Raw genomic sequence first — 16,611 nt, 5'->3', positions numbered from 1 at the left:
AACTATCAAGGACATCACTAACAAAACCACATAGAATGTTAAACCACTCAGTGATAGAAACTACAACAAGAATCTACTGATACACCCATTCCATCTAAAAATCCTATAATGATAAGGGTTGATGAATCTCCTAATGCTGAGATTCCATCTACTAAAAAACAATAGCAAGCTACATCTACAGTGCCACATAATGTTGCAGGAGATAAGGATAAAGAGTCACAAGAACAAATTTTGGGTCAAGATGAATTTTTGGAGAAGAAAGATAAACTTAAAAATGAACCATCTTCAATGCTTATATTTTCCATTGAGATGAAAGAGGAAGAGGTAGATACACTCGCTATATCACTACCCACTCTACAAAGTTTAGGTTTACTAGCAATTGTGGTAATTTATAAAGATAGAAATGAAGAGAATGAGGGTAAGGAAGTTAGCCCTACACCCACCCTACTAAAACCTATTAAAGATCAAAAGGAGGATAAATAAGGAGAAGAGGATAAGATGACTACTAAAATAGAGGAGTAGATAGCTATACAAACATTGGTCACTTTTCCAATTACTACATCTTCTCCTAGTAGCCAGACTCTTCAAAGGCCGAGTACTAAAGAAATTCCATTGCAAATATCGAGACCAAGTACCAACACACCCAACAGTGTTAAAACTACATCATTGAAGGATGATAATTTGAATGAAGTGATTTTTTTAACCATAATTTGATCCTACAACAATCACACTTGAAGAAATGGGAGTTCTTCAAGAAGCTCTACAAAGGAAATCAAGGCAAGAGATCCTAAGGAGAGAGCATAAGAAAAAATAGGTTTTGCATGATATTAAAGATATCTTTGTAGATTCTTTTAATGTTTCAAATTTATTTTCTAATAAGCCTATCATTGAACAACTTGTACATATAGTTCATAGGATAAAATATTAGGACACAGAGACTAATGTCAAATTATTGGAATGGTCTAAAAAGAGGTTTCACACTAAGGTCATGGATAAAATATATAGTACTATTGCACTTAGATAGGTTGACTTATCAACAAAGATGGAGAGTGTGAAGAAATATTTGGATAACATATATACTCTGTATTCTAAACTATGCAATTTTGATTTCTTTACTCAAGAAACTCAACAAATAATTGACAAGTTTCTAGGAGATCCATAGTTAATAGGAACTACATTGAAGCTATCTCTTGGCACTAGTCAAGTACTTTTTTAGAAATTGTTGTTAACATAGGGTAAACTTGTTGTGTTGCAAGAAAAAGATGCAAACATAAGATCAACATTGACTAGTATTCAGTCCATGATGAACCCTTACATGGAATTTTGTAAAAAGAACTAGCATTTACAGAAACATTGTTGAAGAAAGATTCACATCTTTCAACTCAAGAAGGCCTAGTAGACATGGCAGTAGATTTGGAAATTCAGATTTAATCTTTAGATGCAACTAGATATTATTGGGATTTTACATCGGAAATTATTATGGAGATACATAAACCATTTTTGGATAAATACACTTTAAGTGTACCACCCAAATGACATAAGTGTCAAAATGGGGGATTTTGGGGATTTTCTAAATTTTTTCAAGGCAGACAACAAAAGTAAAATATTTTTGAAACAAAACTTACAAAAATGTAATGAAGTATTTACTTAAGGGGATTAACAAGGAAATGAGACAATATTTTTGCAAATTTTGAAGATTTTAAAATTTTGTATAGAGACTAAGCAGAAATTCTAGATTGCTTAACTTATGCATGTTACATAATAATATATGTCATGACAAGGTTTTTTTTTCACTCATGTCAAAGGGGGAGATCATTGATCTCATTGTGGTTTTGACAAAGTTAGTGACAAAACAACTATTCATTATCTAGCAGAGCAAGCTAAGTGAACAGACCAAGCAAAGTGAATAATGCAAGCCAAGTGATCAGAGCATGCCAAGCATAAGCATTAAGACAATACATGTCAAGTGATATTACAAGACAGTATGTGCCAAGTTTCTTAGGTGTAAAGAAATAGTATGTTTCAATCCATTTAGAGGTTGAGTAATAGCAAAAAGAGAATAGTTAAGGCTAAGCATCAAAAGCCTATTGATGTTGAGGAACTAATCTTTGACATACAAGTTTGTGATGGCACAAAATCTTATGTAAACCATTTTTGGCCAACATAATATTAAAATTTTGATATTAAGAGATAAGAAAAAATTAATATCATGCATCCCAAGATAAGCCAAGCATCCAATAAGAAAAAGGGAAGCATTAGGTGGCAATAATAATCAATCAGAGTTGTTGATTATGACCTAAGATCATCTCCAAATGCCTATTTAAGGAGGTAAACCCTAAGGGGAAGTATGTGTGTGAAGAAGAGAAATGGTAAGAGGATAGAGGGAATTCATGATGGAGAAAGATGGAAAAGTGAGAGATATATAATGCAAAATCAGTTGATTTGAACAAAGTCAAATAAGAAGACAAGCAGTGAGATGACAGAGAACAACAATTAGATCAAGAGGATCAAGAGATAATAAGTAAAGAGGAGATCTAACATCTAGTGAAAAGGTGCTAACCAAAGGATCCGGTACTAAATCATTTTGACAGGTGATACAGGGTAAATCTCTTAACAATGTAGTCCTAATAGAATTTTGTAAATCTCCTAACAAAGTGCTTACTTAGTTGTGAGATTGAAATCCTTTAATCAAGGTGATATAAATAACCTTTTAAACCTTTAACAAGGTACACCTTTCATAGGTTAGATCATAGATTATGATTAAAACTTTGTAGCCATAATTGGACACACTTTATTACTATGGTAGTGTAAATTTGTGGGTGTCATCCCCACCCCACTTTTACCTTCACCTTGGAGGCTTTCTAGGTAACCAAAATCTTTTGTGTTATGTGTTCATTTACATTATGCTATGGATGTGATGCATAGTTAGTTATTTTAGTTTAAATGTTAAGTTATGAGATGGATGAATGGTGAAATAATTTTATGGTAAAAGTTTTGAGCACATATTCACCCCCAACAGAACTTACTTTCCCATTTATATTTCCAACAAAACCATGTGCTACTAACCCATTAACCCCACATTTAATACTTTTCCCCAATATTAACTAATTGCATCAAATATTATCACAATGTTATAATACAACTCATCAAGTATATCCCATGGAAATCTTTCCATGTTACACGTCCATCTAGGTGCTCCTAGGTACAACATTATACATAATATAATAGAACAATATAATATAAACAATATTATACAATGTGTCCAACACACATAATCACAAAAAGATGGTCATGTGCAAATAATGTCAAACTAGAAAGATGACTTAGAGAAGTTTCAAATGTCCTACAATTCTAAAGAAGTTTTGGAACTAGTTCATACAGATCTTTATGGACCAATAGGTATAGAAAGTTACTATGGAGACATACATTTCATTATATTTGTTGATGATTATTATAGGATGGTGATTGTAATATTTTTGAAAGATAAATCTGATGCTTTTCAAAACTTCAAATGGTATTTGACTAGAATTGAGAAAGAAACAGGGAAGAATCTGAAATGCTTGAGACCAAATAGAGGAGGAGAATTTATCTCAAATGAATTTGATGATTTATGCAATGAAAGAGGAATGAAAAGATAGGTATCAACACCTAGGACACCAGATAAAAATGATATAGCAGAAAGAAGAAATAGATCCATCGTGGAATGTCCAAGAATGCTAATGACTAAGCAAAATATTGCCCCAAAATACTAGAGAGAAGAAACCAGCATAATAGTTCATACATGTAACCAAGTTCAACTAAAGAAAGGTACAAACAAAACATCTTTTTACTTACGATATGGGTACAAGCCTAATGTTTTTTATTTGGAAGAAAATACTCTACCTTAAAATATATTAGGAAAGGAAAGTTTGATGCAAAAAGTGATGAAGGTATATTCCTAGGTTAGTCCAATAAAAGCAAGGCATACAAATGTTTGAATCTTACTACTCACAAAGTCATAGAAAATGCACATGTGAAGATTGATGAGTTTGCAAAAAGAAGTGAAGAAAAGAGCAAGAAAGAACTTGAAGACTACAGAAAGTTTGTTTACTATGAGGAGGAACCTAAGAATTTACCTCAAAAAGATGAAGATAATCAGCAACTAAGTGTACCTAGAAATTGACTGGTAATACAACCTAAATCACAGATAGTTCAACCCAAGTTATAGCCATAGGAAGTGTAACCCAAGTCACTAGCAATACAACCCAAGTCATAGTTAGAGGAACCTAAGTTACAGCCAGATCATCTAAAGGAGTTCAAGAAAAGGACAAGGGATCATAGAGAAACAAGTGAACCAAGTTCAAAGTCAAGAAAGAAAGATCCAAGACTAAATATATCAGAAGGCATTATGCACCCAAAAAAATAATTGGAGGAGAGACAGAATGCATTGGCAAATAAACAAGTTAAAAGGTACATGTTTTCTTAGTGAATTTAAACCTAGGTCTATAAAAGATGCATTAGAAAATGAAGGTTGGATAGAGGAAATGAATGAAGAAATTGAGAAAATAGAAAATAATAAAACCTTATCTCTTGTACCTAGACCTAAGGATTGTTAGAGTAAATAATTATTATTTATGCTTTTACTTAAGTTTAATTAGGTTAATGCATTGTAGTCTAGGAGTTGTTGACAATAGGGGAGTTTGTTCCCATCTAAGTCATACTTATCCTCTCACTTTGATTGAGGATATCCCACCCTTTGTGGACGTATGCTTAGTTGTCATTCTTACCTCTTAGCACTTTCTAGCTTGTTCTACAAGCTTCCTAGAGGCCTTTATTTTTGGGTTCTCCTATTGTAATTTCATATATATCTTTTAGCATATCAATATTGTATAGCAATACATTTTCATTGTTCCAATATCTTCTCTCTCAATCAGTTTAAGTTTCTCCAAGCTCCACCCTTCCTTCTTTGGTTTCCTTTTAGTAAGTTATTTTCATGTAGGTGATTTTGGCAAGTTGTGAAGTTGGCTTTCATCAACTTCTACATGGTATCAGAGCCTCCCTGCTGCTTCTTGGCTGAAGGTTTTTTGAAGTTGCGATTCAGAGACACAAACCCCAATTTGTTTATGATTTTTTTCTTCAATTGGGCGGAGAGCATTTTCTTAAAGTACTTTGGGCCTAAATGGATGCTTCCATTGAGTTTAGAAGGCCCATTATAGTCAGGATTCCTGTATGATGCATTTATTACCACCATAGCACCACCACCACTCAACCAATGTGCCACCCTAGCACCACAACCACCACCAACAACACCGCAAATCTGTTGGGGCTCCACCCATCTACGGCCCCTGCTTCGTGGCTACTACCGCACCACTGGCAGGCCTCCCACCACCCACCCTAGCCCATGGAAACCCTATTCAATGGCTACATTGCTATTTCCACTAGGTTTTGTTGCCCACCTACAACCCTTTCCACATCTACAACCCACATGGCATTCTTGCATAGTTGGCCAATTTTCTATGTGCCACATGGCATGGGTGTCATGTTGGCACCTGCCACATGACCCATGCCACATCAGTACCTAGTCAACTTCCTACCATGTGGATGCCATGTGGCACTTTTTTCTTGTGATAGCCCCTTGGCCATCAATTTTAGCATCATGACATGCTGACATTAGCATGATGTCAGCACTACATTAGCACCCCTCCAAGCACTCCAAGTCCCTTTTTGACCTACTTGTAGTTTTTTGGCCATAACTTGAGCATATGGAGGTTTATTTTTGGTCCAAAAGAAGTGCTAGAAAGTTAGTTCTGAGATAGAGACATTGGTGTATGTATTTTTTGGTTTTTATGCAATTTTGTTCTCATTTTTGCTATTAAATTTGGATATTCTATTTTTCACTCCTGCAAGCTTAACTTGTGCATCCCATCTCTATTTCTTGAAAACATTATATTTTTGGAAAGATGATTCTATCTACTTTTCAGAAATGTTGTAATTTCCTCTAGATTGTACCCTATGCTCTTTCTATCATGTTTTTGGCATTTTTTCTCTATGGTGGATAATTTGGGTGTTCCAGGTCCGAGGATCATTTTCATGGCATAGGATCTTTTGTTTTGGGTTGTACTTTTTGTTGTATCAACTTTTGTCCCTTTTTTATCATTTTTAAGCATCTTTATGCAAACACACTAAGATAAAGTGCCACTCTTGCATTTTAGGTTGATGAATTTTGTTTTGAGATAGTTGTACTAGCACTATTTTATAAAGCACCATGGGGGGTTAGTTGTTGCCATTTTTGTGCCCTCTTCCTTTGTCAAGTGAGTGTCCCTTCTATGACATTAGCCCCATAATGTGTCAGTGACATGTGCCTTTATAGGTGTTTGTACCTCTTCCTCTCTCTCGTTGTTCTTGGTTCTTTCTACAAAGGATTTTGGCCCACTTTATCAGTTGCCTATCACCTCACCCCATTTGCATTAAAGCGGGGCTATTGAGTTGTTCCAAATGCTTCCTTGGTTCGATGGTTCAATAGTGTGAGCTATGTATTCAATAGTTGATCCTATATACTAGGTGATTATAGTGGCTAGCTACCTATACATTTCAGTGTGATGGATCATCTACCATATAGACACTCTCAGTTTGTGCCTTCTATTTTCCATGGAGATTCTTCAGATCAGTAGTTTCTTTTTGATAGAGTTTGTGGCTTCTTCATGCTTTAGTGATTCTCTTCATGATCTTCTCTTGTTCCTATTTTATGGGACATTCCTCTAGTTGGAGACTTCTTCAATACTTCACTAGGTTTTCTTCTACCTCTTTTTGGGGGAGGGTTTTTCCCATGAGGTTTTCCTTCTTTCCTCATTTTCAAAGGTTTCATTTATTTACATTATACATGGGTATCTAACATGTCCTAGTTGCTTGGACCCATTCCGCATTTTCATCTTAGCTATTGTGAGCTTAAGTGCATTCCCCTAAGTTGCACTTAAGGGGGGGTGTTAGAGTAAATAATTATTATTCATGCTTTTACTTAATTTTACTTAGGTTAATGCATTATAGTCTAGGAGTTGTTGACAACATGAGAGTTTGTTCCCATCTAAGTCATACTTCTCCTCTCACTTTGATTGAGGATATCCCACCTTTTTTGGATGTATGCTTAGTTGTCATTCTTAGCTCCTAGCACTTTCTAGCCTGTTCTACAAGCTTCCTAGAGGCCTTTATATTCAGGCTCTCCTATTGCAATTTTATATATATCTTTTAGAATATCAATATTTTATAGCAATACATTTTCATTGTTGCAAAATCTTTTCTCTCAGTCCATTTAAGTTTCTCCAAGCTCCACCCTTCCTTCTTTAGTTTCCCTTCAACAGGTTATTTACATGCAAGTGATCTTAGCGAGCTGCAAGGTTGGCTTTCATCAACTTCTACAAGGATAAGAATATGATTGGTACAAAATGGACATTTAGAAATAAGTTGAATGAGAAAGGAGAAATAACAAGGAACAAGGCAAGGCTTGTATGCAAGGGTTATGCTCAATAAGAAGGTATTGACTATGGGGAAGTAATTTTCCCCTATTACAAGACTTGAAGGAGTCATAATACTTCTAAAATATGCCACACAAAAGGGATTGAAAGTATATCAAGTGGATGTTAAATCAACTTTCTTAAATGAAGTCCTGGAAGAAGAAGTCTACATTGAACAACCTACATGTTTCATTGATCCAAGAAAAAGAGACATGTTATGTAAACTTCACAAAGCTTTATATGGACTGAAGCAAGCTCCTAGAGAATGGTATGAAAGACTACATGGATATCTGGTAAGAATTGGTTTTGAAAAGATAAATGATAATAGTAATTTATATAGTAAGGAAGGACCACAAGATAAGATATTGCTTGCAAAAATATTTGTAGATGATATCATATTTGGAGGACATAAGATTGTATGATAATCATTTGTTGAATAAATGAGGAACTAATTTGAAATTTCCATGTTTGAAGAGATTAAATTCTTTTTAGGTCTACAACTTCATCAGATGAAGGATGGCATATACATCACTCATTCAAAGTACATTAGGGAAACATTGAAAGTGTTTGGAATGGAAGATTTCAAATTAGTTGGAATACCCATGTTTACTGGACATAAACTTTCAAATAATGATGATTCAAAGGGGGTAAATTAGACTACTTATATATCAATAATTGTGAAACTTCAGTATGTGGTACACACAAGACCTAATATTGCATTGGCAATTGGCATAGTTGCAATATTTTCTATTAATCCTAAAGAAAATCACATTATGGAAGTAAAAAGAATTCTGAGGTATCTAAAAAGAATTGAAGAATATGGTTTATGGTATAAGAAATGATGAAATCTTGAGTGAGAGCCTTTATTGATGTAGATTGGAAAAGAAGCATTGATGATAGAAAAAATACAACTAGAGGGGCATTATTTCTTAGAAAGATGTTAATACCTTGGAAAAGTAAGAAGGAAAATTGTATTTTTCAATCAACAACAGAGACAAAGTATGTTGATGCAGCAGTCAATTATTCTAACATAATATGGATCAAGCAATTATTATCAGGAATGAAGGAAGAAATCAAGGAATAGTGGTTTATCTATTGTGATAACACAAGTGCAATCAATACATCCAAGAATCTTGTGATGCATACAAAGAAAAAAACACATTACAATCAAATATCATTTCTTAAGGGAATTGGTTCAAGACAAAGAGGTAAGATTGGAATATGTGAACACCAAGGAGCAGGTATTAGATATATTTACTAAGGATTTACCCAAGGATGCATTTTATGTATCTAAGAGGTAAAATAAAGGTTATTCCCGGATCTAATGCTCACTAAAGTAAAAGATAGTGAGGCATCAACCAAATTCCATTGAAGATCTAACAAGTTGATGCAAACTATCACACTTCAAGTATGAAATACAGAGCATATTTCATATGATTTGGTATAAAAGGTACATAGTAATTTCAAATTGTGTATCCTTTGGCATTTGATGTCAAAGAGGGAGATTTTGGTGTCAGCAAGGAAGAGTGAGATAGAGTTCAGTGTTTAAGAGAAAGAGGGAGAGTTTTGTATCTCAGAAGGAAGACATTCAAATGAGAGAATGTATAGCAAAGAGGGAGAAAATCACAAAAGTCTACAACAGAGTGTTGCTAGGTGTATACAAGAAACCTAACCTATCAAAAGCACACATAAACAAACAAACATTAGTTGCACATGTATATCAAAAATTCAAATAAGATTTAAATACAACTAATTCTAGTTGAGTTTTAAATCTGAGTACAACTATAAAAAAAGTCCCCATGCATCCTCAAAGCAACTCAACAAGGGCATCCACAAGAGGCCTTTTTGGTGTGTTCAAGATGAGAGATGTGGATGTGCTCTCCTCAAACACAACTATGTATGAATCCCATGATTTGATGAATGATCAATGATATGAAACTATGCTAAGATGAATGGAGAACACTTCAAGAAATGGCTATGGAAGTAGCTATGCTTGAAAGCATTTGAAGAATGTGAAGATGGATGCAAATAATCAAACTAACAATGAAAATTTAGAATGAGAATGCCATATCTAAGACTAGAATGTAAACAAATACCAAAGGTTATCTCTAAGCATAAAAATATTTAAAACCTCTAAAACTAAACTAGCCATATCTAAGATTAGAATGCAAACAACTGCCAAAGGTTAGCTCTAAGCATAAAAAGCTCTAAAATCTCTAAAACTAAAATAGCATGATAATAATACAATGGAGGAGATGAGAAATGCTTGAGACAAGGGCTCTATTTATATTCTTGAGAGAGGCCTTGGGGAGGTGGAATCTATGTGACATCCACATAGGTGCCACAAGGGAGATGCATGGGCTAAGGGGACAAGCCATGTAAAGGTCAACATAAGCTTTTTTTGTGATTAAGATGGCTCAAAGTGTGCTCACACATGTGTGAGAAACCTTGGATAAAGGAAAGAGGACAAGTGTGTAAGAGTGTAAGAGGCTTTTGGAAGAATTAATGAAAAGGGAGGCTTTCTTGGATTTTGAGTTGCTCACATATGTGTGAGCAAATACTTAGGGACTAAAAGGTGCTTAGGAACATGTTTAGGATAATTAAGTGGGATTAACTAGTGGGTAGTCTTAGAAGGATGAGAGTGATGGGTGGTAGACTAAGTTTTAGGTGAGATTAGGATTTAATTTAGTCATAGGATTACAAAATTTAATAAAGTGGAGGGAATTAAATAAATTGAAATTTATTTAAAAGGGGATTTATAGAGCACTATGTATTAATAAATTTAACACATTAGATGGCATGCATTTAAATTAAATTTAAATACTTTAGGGAAGTGAACCTATTTAATTAAATAAGAAGAATATAGAAACATATAATTAATTATAGTGTCAAGGTAGATATTAAATTAATTAATATAGTGTTCAAGACAATTTTAAGCATCTACAATAGGGAAGCAACAAACACAAATCCAAGTAGAATCTTCAAGAGAGTTGGTATGAATGAGAATCAGAATGAAACTAAGGATTATTATATAATTTATTATACTTCTATCAATTTATATTTACATGTTATGTTTCCATCAATGCCAAAGAGGGAGTTTGTTGAAAAAAGTTCTTCAATTCTATGTTGTCATTGATGTTACACAAATTTTAGTATTAACTGAGCAATAAAGAGTTTGTAGTATTAACCTTTTATATCTCAGTATTGACTGAGAAGTTGGGTAAAGAAAAACTTCTAGTATTAATCAAGCAGTTGGATAATAAAGAGTATCATTCTTATAGTATTAACCAAGTGGTTGGGCATCAAATGACTCACAGTGTTAACCGAGGATTCAGTCTCAGTATTGACTGAGTGATAGCATTATGGATCTTTCTAATTATTAATTGATTGAGGCTAAGTATTTGGATGTTTATTAATTATTTGGAAGGGTATTCAAGCTAATTTTTCCTAGCTTATGATATAATAAAGATCAATTTGTGAGGATCAAATGTAGAAGTGGAATATGTAATAAGATGGATCTATGAGCAAAGGAAAAGGTAGAGTATGGGAAGATAAGATGCAAAGAACATTTGATAAAAAAGGATCAAGAGATCAAATTGGAACAAAGATTTGAATCTACAAATATAGTTGCTTCATAAATCAGGTCAAATTGTTGTTACCTTCTAACCATTGTAGCAGTAAAGAAATCTCTTAATAGAGTTGACTTAATAGTCATATTGTAAATCCTCTAACAAGGTGACATTTCAAGATTGAAGTGCTTGAAGACCTCTAACTAGACAACTCCTAAAAGGGTGATTGAAATCCTCTAAAAATTTCATACTTAACAATATGTATTGTAACCTTTAATAGGGTTAGATCCTAACATGACTCACTTCATATGAGTAAAAAAATATTGTAGCTAGTTGCATGGTGGTTTTCCCAAATTGGATTTCTATGTTAAATCTTGGTGTCATCTATGTTCATGTTATTTTCCTATGCTTTATGTTTCTATAACTAAGTTACTAAAGAATAAAATAGTTATTTCTATAACTAAAATAATTGTAAATCCTCTAACAAGGTGATATTTCAAGATTGAAGTGCTTGAAGACCTCTAACTAGGCCACTCCTAAAAGGGTGATTGAAATCCTCTACAAATTTCATACTTAACAATATGTATTGTAACCTTTAACAGGGTTAGATCCTAACATGACTCACTTCAGATGAGTAAAAACATAGTGTAGCTAGTTGCATGGTGGTTTTCCCAAATTGGATTTCTATGTTAAATATTGGTGTCATCTATGTTCATGTTATTTTCCTATGCTTTATGTTTCTATAACTAAGTTACTAAAAGATAAAATAATTGGATAATTATAAGATTTCTTTATTAACCAAGTGGTAATAATATTCTAGTGTTAATGGAGTTGGACAGGATTGCATGATCAGTGGAAATATTGAATTGACATCTAGGGACGTGGAATTTTTTTTGTGGCCACTGATTCACCCCTCCCCTCTTAGTAACACTCTTATACTTCCAACACTTAATTGGGCTAATTTTGTTCATATAGCATCTAAATTTACATTATTACATTATCCTATCATATTAAGGGCCAAAGAGTATATTTCTTTGTATTGTGTTCCCCTTTATAATCTAAGTATAGTATTAGCACCCTTATTTCTTTGGGTTCTAGCTTAATTAATTTGGATCATAAGTGGAATCATATTTATAAATTCTCCTCTTTCCCTTTCATACATATTTAATTGAATTAGTGGCCTAGAAATAGGGAGACTTGTAGTCCTATTAAAGTGCCTCCATTTTCCCCATAAATAGATATACCATGTCACCAACAAAGAATGAGCAATGATATGATAATTAGGGTTACAAGAAAAGTGGGTTTAACCCTGGAGGAATCTTTGAGCAATGATATGATAATTAGGGTTACAAGAAAAGTGGGTTTAACCCTAGAAGAATCTTTATAATTAAGTGTGCTTGATATGGAGTAGTATTAGTATGAGTGACCTCTTAAGAAGTCTCTATGTTTCACCTCTATGAACATCACCTAGATTCATTGAGTGCTAAGTATTTTATTTGTTCCAGTGAGACTATTCCTAAAACATGAGTCATGATTTTGACTAAAAAACTATATCATTAATCCAATAGCTTGATATATAATTTGAGTTGTTATGGAAAATGTCTCCTAGTTATTTTTAGATCAATTTCTAATAGTGGATAAACTCTCCTTCACTTTGTGCTTAACAAAAAGGTTTTCCTAGGTGCAATATTTTTAAAAAATTAATCACAACCAAGTAAATTAAATATAAATAGTATTGGTTCTTGAAATTGGAACTCTCACAATTAGAGGGATGGATCTATTTTAAGGAAAATTATATTTCATTATTGAATTTTGATATGCTATCACATCAACAAAGAATGAGTTATGATAAACTAATTGATAAGAGTATGTTAGAGTAAAGGATTAATTTAATTATATTTATTAAATTACCTTTATTCCCTACTTAATATTTCACTTTATGCTCATGCATTGTCATTTAATACTTAAATATCAATTATTAAATATCATTTACCTCTTAGGATTTCCCATTCACATTTTATGATCTCCTTCTATAAGGATTGATCCATTGTATATTTCTCTCATCCTTTTTGTCTAATAATATATTCTTTCATATTATAGAGCCAAACCCTTGCCTTTTCTTGTCTTTTTCTTCTCTATGGTATGTTCTTGCCTGTAGGCGATCTACTAGAAGTGTAGATTTATTATTATCATTTACTTCATGGTATTAGAGTTGGATATGTAGCAGATTGTTGGGTATTATTGAAAAAATTACAGCATACAGGTGTTCTACTAGATTAGTAGATTTTTTCTTATCAAATTGTTAATAGTATTAGAGCTAGATTTGTTGTAGCTTGTTCAGGTTTATTGAAGAAAGTAGGAACAAGGGTTTAATAGAATAGATCTTTTGTTCTTCTTGTTCTCTTTCATCCTAATGATGGATCATGTAGTATGATCTAAAATATTGGTGGTAAAAAAATCTAGACAACCAAATCCAGAAAGTAAAATCTCATTTACATAGATTGTGAAAATCTAATAGATCTAACATTTTTTAGGTGTTTTTTTATGGAAATAGGAGTTTCTCTAGATTTTCGAGCACTTTGAGTCCAAATAGATATCACAATTAGATTTAGAGCACATCAAAACCCCTATTTTCATATAAAACACTTTGTTTTTGGCTACAGTTACTAGGGGAGACAAATAAATTATATACTAGGGTTATACGACCCCTAGCCCATGTGAGTGTTAAATATGGGCCTCTAAATCCACACACACTTCAACATGATCATTTTTTTTTAATAACATCCCAAAATGAACATGAGATTTTTCATTCATATGTCTACACAAGGTGATATATTTCCTTCTAACTAGATAGGGTTTTACTATTCACTCTCAAAATTGAGAGTTCAATAACAAGACCAAACTAGTATGAAGGATTTGAATGAATTCAAGATGCAATATAATCTATGTTTTTTATGTTTTTGAATGCAAATATAAGGATTAATCTAAATTAATTTCAAATTAATATAAGAACAATGAAAAATAAGTTACGCTAAATGAGGGCATTATAATCTAAATGATAAGCATGTAAAGCAAAGGAAATTCAAATGCAAGGCACTTGAGTGATCAATACAATAGCGATTGAATAGTCTTCATGTGCATCCTCCAAATGAGAGATAGGAGATTTCTTTTATAGAATATTGGCTCCAATCAATAGGCAAGATTAAACCGAATGTACGATCCCGATTAAAGGTGAGATTGAGTCCTCCATTTTTTATGGAGTTGTATGAGATGAGATAGGAGATAACCTTGATCCATTCAAATATGTTCTCATTATTATTTTTCTAATTAATTAAATAATTAGTGTCAATAATTATTATGAGCATATTTGATTTAATCAATATGTTTAATTTCTTTTTCATATGAGATGAACTAGGAAAGAATCTTGATCCATTCAAACATGACATCATAATAGAATATTCTAATTAATTAAATAATTAGTTTCAACACTTATTTTATATATATTTAATTAAATCAATGTATTTTAGTTCCTTCTTTATGTGTATTAGCTAAAGAGGGTGGATTTAATTTAATTAAAGCATTAGGACTTATAATTCAATTAATTTGATTAAGAGGTTAATTTAGCTAATTTTAATCAATATTTATTTAAATAAAGTATGTGAATAATATAGATTAGGGATTTTTTGCATTTCACACTAAGGTTGAGTAAAGATGATAAGAATCATAAATTCCTAATACAATAGGACTTAATTGATCAACAAATTGATATTGTAAGATTGATGCACCAAAATTGGTTCAGAATGCCCCCTTTCAAAGGTGAGTCAAGTACTAACTAATTATAAAAATTGTAATAGGCTTCCACTTATATAAATCCCTTATGGCCTCACAAATGATGTTAAGGCCAATAGCCCACACGGACACCTAGAAGTGCACACACTTAACTAGCAAGACTAGGGATAGTAGTGCCCAATGCAACAAATAGAGCCTCTTCTTAATATGTGATATTAGAATCAAGAAGAAGAAATTAACATTGATTTGGATTCTTTTTCTCTACAAATCTTATTTATTATAGTGAGTTGGAATCACCAGTGTTAGGTGTGTGATCACTTGGATCGTTCATGGAGGTTAGATCACTCCAACAGGCCCTCTAAAGGTAGACTCAGACTATATCTCAAATTTAAGGGTCCAAGTTTTTGGTTTTCCCAAAGCAGAAACCTCTACCTCATCACCTTACCCAAACATGCAAAACATATTCATCATCAAGCTAGCTCATCAATCCCAACTTGTCTTTTTCCAAGATTTTGATTTTCCTAAAAGGAAAAGATCATCATCTCATCATAAAAATATTTTCTTGGGAGAACCACTACATTTCTTGCCTCCCTTGGGTACCATCTTCCAAAGGTTTCAAGGTTTTCTATTTACTCTTGTGCATCACTTCCAAGTAGCAAAGAGAATACTCCACTATTCCTTTGTCTACAACCCTACAAAGTTCACAAGCCCTATTAAACTATGTGTAATGAAAAGCATTAAAATAGACACATTATTTGAGTAGGTTTGAATTTGTTCTTTAACAAGTGGAACTTTGACAAAACATCCTACAATCAAACCATTAGAACTATTTGTATGTTTATCTCAAGGTATCTTTGGCAATCAATCTGCAAACTACTATTAAGCTACTTTGAAAACCAAAAATCATAAATTAGATGCTTCAAAAAATGGAGTTAGACAAAAAAAAAACATGAGTAATAGACTTTAAAATGCCATGCTTCCTTATTATGACGCAAAGTCTCATGCAAGGAATCTCTTTATGTCACACAAGAAAGAACTTTCATGGTGTGATCATATGAGTTTTTCTGTGAGAAAGTGCAGAACTAGCACAAAATTTTAGTTTTCTTGTGCAAGTAAGATTCTTCTTGCATGAAGACTTGTTGTTTTGTATGGACAAAAAACCAGAATGTCAAAAATGAATAAAAATGAGGCCAAAATTTTGAATTTTTGGCCCCACAATGGGTGCCAAAAATTTGAGTGTTAAATATGGGCCTCTAAATCCCCACACACTTCAACATGATCATTAACATCCTGAAATGAACATGAGATTGTCCATTCGATATGTCTGCATAAGGCAATCTGTTGCCCTCTAACTAGATTGAGTTTTTACTATTCCCTCACAAAATTGAGAGTTCAGTAACTAGACCAAACTACTACGAAGGTTTGAATAAATGTAAGATGCAATCTAATCTATGTTTCTGAATGCAAAGATATGGATTAATCTAAATGAATTTCTAATTAATCTAAGAACAATGAAAAGTAAGTTAAGCTAAATGAGTGCATTATAATCTAAATGATAAGAATGTAAAGAAAATAAAATTATAATGCAAGGCACTTGTGTGATCAATCCAATAGCTATTTGATACTCTTCATGTGTAGCCTCCAAATGAGAGATTAGAGGTTTATTTTATAGAATCTTGAATTTAGTCAATTGTCAAGATTAAATAAAGTGTACAGTCCTAATTATAGGTGAGATTGTAATGCCCCGCCCAGAGATCTTTGGAACA

Source organism: Cupressus sempervirens, chromosome 10, assembly GCF_028749045.1.
Source record: "Cupressus sempervirens isolate cs-2001-9-10 chromosome 10, ASM2874904v1, whole genome shotgun sequence".
NCBI lineage: Eukaryota > Viridiplantae > Streptophyta > Pinopsida > Cupressales > Cupressaceae > Cupressus > Cupressus sempervirens.
Note: the sequence above shows the minus strand (reverse complement) of the source record.